Below are 7,721 nucleotides of genomic sequence, written 5' to 3'. Positions count from 1 at the left end.
GGTGCCTCAGTCACACACCGGCAAAGAGCTCACAGCTGCTGCCATTCTGCGCAGCGAAGCCATTGATCTGTCAAGTGATGAAGATCTTGGAGATGACGCTCTAGAGCAGCTCATCAAAAGCAAAGAGGAAGCTGAAATCTTCAACAACCTGCCTCTCTTTGATGTTGCCATCATACACAACTTCATCGATGAATGGTTTGCCTCACCAAACATAAGCTTCGAAGATCTGCAGCTGCCTGTTGGCCTCAGCATCACCTTCCAGGGCGCTATTGCTTCAGAACTTGCAATTGCCCAGTGCATTGTTGAACTGAAGCAGAAAATTGATTTTGAAAAGGCTCAGTTCAAGAAGCACATGGCCAAGCTCAGCATGCAAGAAGTGAAGAACTTCAAGATCATGTTGCACGAGCTAAAAGAAAACTTTCTGAAGAAGCATGCAGAAGCTCAAGGTTCACGTGAGCGGATGAAGTCTCTGGCAGAACGATGTGTGCAAGCCTACAATGAGGCCGAGAAGCGCAAGGCACTTGGGCGTCCTGGCATCGACCCCAAGATGGCCGCGAAGAAGAAGAAGAAGCCTGCTATGGCTGAACCAGAGGCACCAAGGCAAGAAGTTGTTCCGATTGTCTTCCCAACCACCACAACTGGCTCGAAGCCAAAGAGCCGGTCAACCGCTTCAGAGCTCAAGAAGACACGGAATGCAGAGGCTGAAGCTAGGAAGAGGAAACACCCTGAAGCCTCTCCTTCTGACCCCACCAAGAAGAAGCGCAAGATCAAGAGATCTCGGGCTGCTCCCACAGAGCCCTTGATTGTTGAACCTATCTCTATGGTTCACCCCAACGCAGAACGACGACTAACAGTTCATGAGCCTGCTTCCACAGAGGCTCCTGAAGCTGAAGACATACCAGCAGCCGACCCCATTGCTGCTGAAGACATTGGTCATCAGGACAATGTACAAGATGATGCAGCCCTTCCTCAGTATGAACAAAGCGAGCTCATCAGCATTGGTCGTCCTCTGACGCCAATTGCACAAGATGCGTCATGGGCGGATCGCCCTCAAGAGGAAGAAGACATTGAGGCCCAGCCCACTCCAACACCTCAGGCGTCGTCTACATTCCGCAGGCTTTGCAAAGGTCCAAGGCCTCAAGTCTATACTGAAGACATTCCGGCTGCATCAGCCGAAGACAATGAAGAAGCACCACCAGAACCCACTCCCCCGCTCCATCAAGACGCAGTTCTCCAGGAGAACGTGCCTGAGTTTGTCCCTCCAACTACACCAGTGGAGGCTGAAAATGTTGAGGCTGCCACAGCCAACACCGAAGCCAATGTGGAGCCCTCCCCACCAAAAGCTTCAGCAGACAGCGAAGCTACTGATCCAGACACTTCTGTTCCTGAGTCTGCTGCAGGTCCTCAGTTTGATTACCATGTTGAGCACAGGCCTCATGTCCAGAAGCCAGTCCTAAGGCTGCCAAGGTTCCCAAGTCCTGCATCAGCACCTGGCTCCTTTGATATCAATAGCTTCAAGGTAGACAATACATTCTTCAATAGCTCCAAGAACCCCTATTCAAGGGAAAGGATTGTATCAGATAGGTTCTGGAGCTATCCTCAGCGCAGCTACTATTCATGCATCCTATACAACCAAGGTCGCATCTTCCCGCACAAGCGCCTTGAGGTTGAAGCCATTGCTGGTCTGCCCTGTCTAGAGGAAGCTTTGGATTGCTTTAAGCAAGTGGGTCTGCTGCAGTTTGTCACTGATGAAGAGCACTGGAATGAAGAGCTTCTGCTTCAGTTCTATGCCACCCTCCATATTAAAGGATACAACAGAGCTCCGAAGATTTGGGTCCTGGAGTGGATGACCGGCAATGTCCATCATGAAGCCAATGCATTTGATATCATTGAGCTCACCAGCCTGCCCACTCCTGGCGAATTCTTGGAGGAAGGTTGTCAACTACATGCTGAAGCTATTGAGAGCATATTCTAGAGGCCTAAGCCAAATATGAGTCAGATGCTCTCAATGATGAAGCCATTGCCCCATGATGCACCCTATCCAACTGAGTTCTTCGTTGAAGACCTTGAGTACCTGCCCAGGACCATATATCACATCATCCGGCGGACTCTCTGGCCCATTAAGGGACACTCTCCACATGCCAAGATTGAGGGTGCAATGAAGACTCTCATATTCTATATCCTTCATGGCAAATGCTTCAACGCACAGGATTTCTTCATACGCCAACTTGCAGCGTCAGGCTCAGATTTATTTGGTTTGAAGTTCTATGCTCCTTGGGTGATGAGGCTGATCAAACTGCACTCTGCGATCTCGTATCAGCCCTCAACCCGAAACCATCGGATCTTCTTGCCAGATGTGGATACCTCTGCTGAAGCTATATATCCTGAGCCTGCCAAGCAACCTATAAGTCTTCAGAATGCAGAACACCAGAGCTTCACGCAGAACATTGAAGGTGTTGAAGCCATATCCAGGGTGTATCCGTTGGCTGGCACTACACGTGCACCAGCATCTACTGAAGCCACAAACAGCACAAATGCTCAAAGACCCAAGAAGCGCGCTCGTGCCCTCAATGACCGAGAGCTTCTTGTGGCCCTTCACCAAAAGCAATATAGGCATCACGACTGGCTAAAGCGTCAGATGAAAAGCCTCTTGGTGGATGTTAATCGTCTTCGAAATCTTGCCACCAAGAATGCTTTCGTCACTCATGAAACCTGTCGTCGTACATGGAAAGGTCTATCAATGATATGTACTGAAGCTGAACTTGAAGAGGATGGCTTCACAGAGCGATTCAAGTTTGACACCACACCTCCTAGAAGGGCTGTGATGCGCAACACACCATCACTTGAAGACTCTGAGTTTTCTTCATCTTCTGCCACAGTCACTGCCAGAATCATTGATGAAGAAGACGATGCTACATCACCGCCACCTGCTTCAGCACCTCCAAGCTCTTCTGCACCGCCAACCACCTCCAATGACCCTACTGCTCCTGGGAACGAGTAGACACTCTATGTCTTCAAACCTTTTTGGTCCTTGCTGACAAAAGGGGGAGAAGCATATGGGTTGATAGTCTTCAAGCGGGTCCATATGGGCGGGTGCTTTATGTTTTGCTATATTTTTCTTCATGCTTACAACTCTTGTTTTTGCTTCATTTGGTTCTTTGAGTTGTAACACTAAAACTCAATGGTCGTCTGCTACTCGTTTGCCACCCTGTTTGCGAAGATAAATTCCGCATGTGCGACGATAAATTCCGCACTTATCTCATTCTGCAGATGTCCATTTTCCATTATGCATGTCATCATCTTCATATACTTTCATATGCATAGTGGATTGTCATCATAAGCTGAAGTGGATCTCCACAAGTACAACCTGCCATGTGCATTTGCATTCCAAAAGCAAATTAACTTATATGCACATCTTCAGGAGGAGCCCTTGCAACTTATGAAGACAATTCCTTATCCTTTACAATTTCACAGACTATATTCCCCATTGAAAACTTCAACTAGTTTGTCATCAATCACCAAAAAGGGGGAGATGTAAGTGCATCTAGTGCCACCACTAGTTGGTTTTGGAGTATTGACGACAAACCTAGTTGAGGGACTAATGTGTTCGTGAGAATTGCAGGATAACACAGGTAGAAGTCCCTCATTGATTCGGTTTTACTACCAGAGATGACCCCTAAAATTGTATGAAGACATTGAAGCCAAAGGTGGTATATGAAGATATTCACATTGAAGACTATGACAAAAGAAGACACGTTATGAAGCCTATGGAGCTCGAAGACTTAGATCTTTCGTAGTTCTTTTTCTTCACACCGTACAGAGAGGCCATGGTGGAAGATATCGGCTGCATCCGGTAGGCATGCAACCTGGTCTGGGGGCATGGGTGTTTCTGGTTGGGACCGAGAGGGGGGCACCCCTTAGAGCGCGCGATATAAATTTGATCCCATGCTAAGCGAGGTTGTAGCCTCCCCTCTTAGAGTTTCGCTTGACAAGTATCGTGGGTGATTCCAGACACCGGTAAGTTAAGCTGGTGTGTGCGGTCAGGTGTGTTTTCGAATGAAAGACCGTAGACGGAATTAGTCCCGATGGACTAGAGGAATCCGTTGCTAGTGGGTAAAGAGTACACCCTCTGCAGAGATATTATACCTATTCGAATAGCCGTGTCCATGGTTAAGGACTACAGTCTGGGATGGGTTAAGTGTCGGTCTTAGTGTCGATCTTCGGAGGAAAACTACTAAACTAGAACATTGATTATGACATGTGACATATTATGATTATGATTATTATTATTGTGGACTAATCAATTGTATTATTTGAAATTAATGAGTATCCCTGAGACGGTTCCACCTCCTGGATATTCACTGTGATTATTTTTATATATAAGCCCTTTATGTGGTGTCCCTCAGACGCCCGACTGTAGCATGCTTGTCATTTTATTTACTTATAAGCCCTTTATGTGGTGTCGCTCAGACGCCTGACTGAGGCATGCTTCATATTATTACCCTTTCGAGGCGTCGCTTCAGACACCCGATCGGTGCTTTCCATTTCTACTCCCTGATTGTTTACTCATGTTTTATTTGAATGATCTGCTTGCGTGCATCATGAACCTTATTTCATAACTTACGAAGTGATCATAGAATATTTCAAAACATGATTATCAGTGGCTATATTATACATGTGTTCTTAATGTTTGCGAGTACATTCAAAGTACTCACCGGCTTGTCCCTGGCTATTGTCTTGGCCAGATTTCATGCGTGGAGAGGAGCGTTGTGATGACAGCCCCGGAACCTACGCAATGGTGATAGCACCCTCACAAAGATAGGAGTTATCCTGGTCAGCTGTTCCTGTGGGAAATCGAGTCCCATAGACGCTGATGATCCGCAAACCACTTCCGCCATCAACCACTAGAAACCTTTTTGCTGTACTCATAGGCCAGAATGGTCTTGTACTACATATGATGTACTTTGCTTCGAGTTTCTATATCAAGTTGGTGCCTCATCAGCTAACAGTAATCCTGGGGCTGGTGAGCACAAGGGCCATTTTCTGGGAAATTTATATCCCGAAAATCCGGTCCTGATAATGTAGCATGAATAGAGTTTGAGACGAGAAAAGCATAGATAGCTAGAGGGAGTTCTTAGGCATTCTTGTCCATACATTTGGCAAAAGAGAAAAAAGCCAAACAATTAAAGCAACAAATGGATCTCCTCGAATGGGTAAAGTATGCAACCAACAAGCTCACACAATAAGATGGCAAATGAAATATGTGACAAAGCATGCACAAACACTCTAGCATCTATCGAGCAATTTGGCGATGACTAGGTCATATATATATATATATATATATATGAGTATATTGACTTAGGAGTCAAATGATAACATTTGATCATAGGTCATACTCATCGTTTAAGCACTAGTGGGGTTACCACTTTTACATAAAGCATTGTTTTGTTCACACCATTAGAGTTGCTTTAACTCAATTGGTTAGAGTAAAGCTCCCCCTAGATGTTGTTGGGGAACGTAGCAGAAATTCAAAATTTTCTACGCATCACCAAGATCAATCTATGGAGTAATCTAGCAACGAGGGGAAGGAGAGTGCATCTACATACCCTTGTAGATCTCTAAGAGGAAGCGTTCAAGTGAACGGGGTTGATGGAGTTGTACTCGTCGTGATCCAAATCACTGATGATCCTAGTGCCGAACGGACGGCACCTCCGTGTTCAACACACGTACAGCCCGGTGACGTCTCCTACGCCTTGATCCGGCAAGGGGAGAAGGAGAGGTTGGGGAAGACTCCATCCAGCAGCAGCACGACGGCGTGGTGGTGGTGGAGGAGCGTGGTACTCCAGCAGGGCTTCGCCAAGCACCGCAAGAGACGAGCAGGGAGAGGGGTAGGGCTGCGCCAAGAGGGAGATTGAATCGTCTATGGCAGCCCAAAACCTCAAGTATATATAAGGGGAGGGGAGGGGCTGCGCCCCCACCTAGGTTTCCACCCCTAGGGGTGGCGGCCAGCCCTAGATCCCATCTAGGGGGCGGCCAAGGGGGAGAGAGGGGGGCGCACCACTAGGTGGGCCTTAGGCCCATCTGAGCCTAGGGTTTGCCCCTTCCACTCTCCCTTGCGCCTTGGGCCTTGGTGGGGGGGCGCACCAGCCCACCTGGGGCTGGTCCCCTCCCACACTTGGCCCATGCAGCCCTCCGGGGCTGGTGGCCCCACTTGGTGGACCACCAGGACCCTCCCGGTGGTCCCGGTACATTACCGGTAAAACCCGAAACTTTTCTGGCGACCAAAACAGGACTTCCCATATATAAATATTTACCTCCGGACCATTCCGGAACTCCTCGTGACGTCCGGGATCTCACCCGGGACTCCGAACAACATTCGGTAACCACGTATATCTATTCCCTATAACCCTAGCGTCATCGGACCTTAAGTGTGTAGACCCTACGGGTTCGGGAACCATGCAGACATGACCGAGATAACTCTCCGGTCAATAACCAACAGCGGGATCTGGATACCCATGTTAGCTCCCACATGTTCCATGATGATGTCATCGGATGAACCATGATGTCAAGGACTTAATCAATCCCATATACAATTCCCTTTGTCTAGCGGTATGATACTTGCCCGAGATTCGATCGTCGGTATCCCGATACCTGGTTCAATCTCGTCACAGGCAAGTCTCTTTTGCTCGTTCCGTAACACATCATCCCGTGATCAAATCCTTGATCACATTGTGCACATTATGATGATGTCCTACCGAGTGGGCCCAGAGATACCTCTCCGTTTACATGGAGTGCCAAATCCCAGTCTCGATTCGTGCTAACCCAACAGACACTTTCGGAGATACCTGTAATGTACCTTTATAGCCACCCAGTTACGTTGTGACGTTTGGCACACCCAAAGCACTCCTACGGTATCCTGGAGTTGCAAAATCTCATGGTCTAAGGAAATGATACTTGACATTAGAAAAGCTTTAGCATACGAACTACATGATCTTGTGCTAGGCTTAGGATTGGGTCTTGTCCATGACATCATTCTCCTAATGATGTGATCCCGTTATCAATGACATCCAATGTCCATGGTCAGGAAACCGTAACCATCTATTGATCAACGAGCTAGTCAACTAGAGGCTTACTAGGGACATGGTGTTTTCTATGTATCCACACATGTATCTGAGTTTCCTATCAATACAATTCTAGCATGGATAATAAACGATTATCATGAACAAGGAAATATAATAATAACCAATTTATTATTGCCTCTAGGGCATATTTCCAACAGTCTCCCACTTGCACTAGAGTCAATAATCCAGTTCACATCGATATGTGATTAACACTCAAGGTCACATCCCCATGTGACTAACACCCAAAGAGTTCTGGGTTTGATCATGGTATGCTTGTGAGAGAGGTTTCAGTCAACGGGTCTTCAGCATTCAGATCCGTATGTACTTCACAAATTTCTATGTCATCTTGTAGATGCAACTACTACGCTACATTTGGAGCCATTTCAAATAACTGTTCTATTTGGAGTTATTCTAAATTGTTGCTCCATTATACGTATCCGGTATCTCTACTCAGAGCTATCCGGATAGGTGTTAAGCTTGCATCGACGTAACTCTTTACATCGAACTCTTTATCACCTCCATAACCGAGAAACATATCCTTATTCCTCTAAGGATAATTTAGACCGCTATTTGGTGATCTACTCCTAGATTACCTTTGTA

The sequence above is a fragment of the Triticum urartu genome, chromosome 7 (genome assembly GCF_003073215.2).
Source record: "Triticum urartu cultivar G1812 chromosome 7, Tu2.1, whole genome shotgun sequence".
Taxonomy (NCBI): domain Eukaryota; kingdom Viridiplantae; phylum Streptophyta; class Magnoliopsida; order Poales; family Poaceae; genus Triticum; species Triticum urartu.
The sequence above is the reverse complement of the archived record's forward strand: the minus strand, read 5'-3'. Positions refer to the sequence as shown.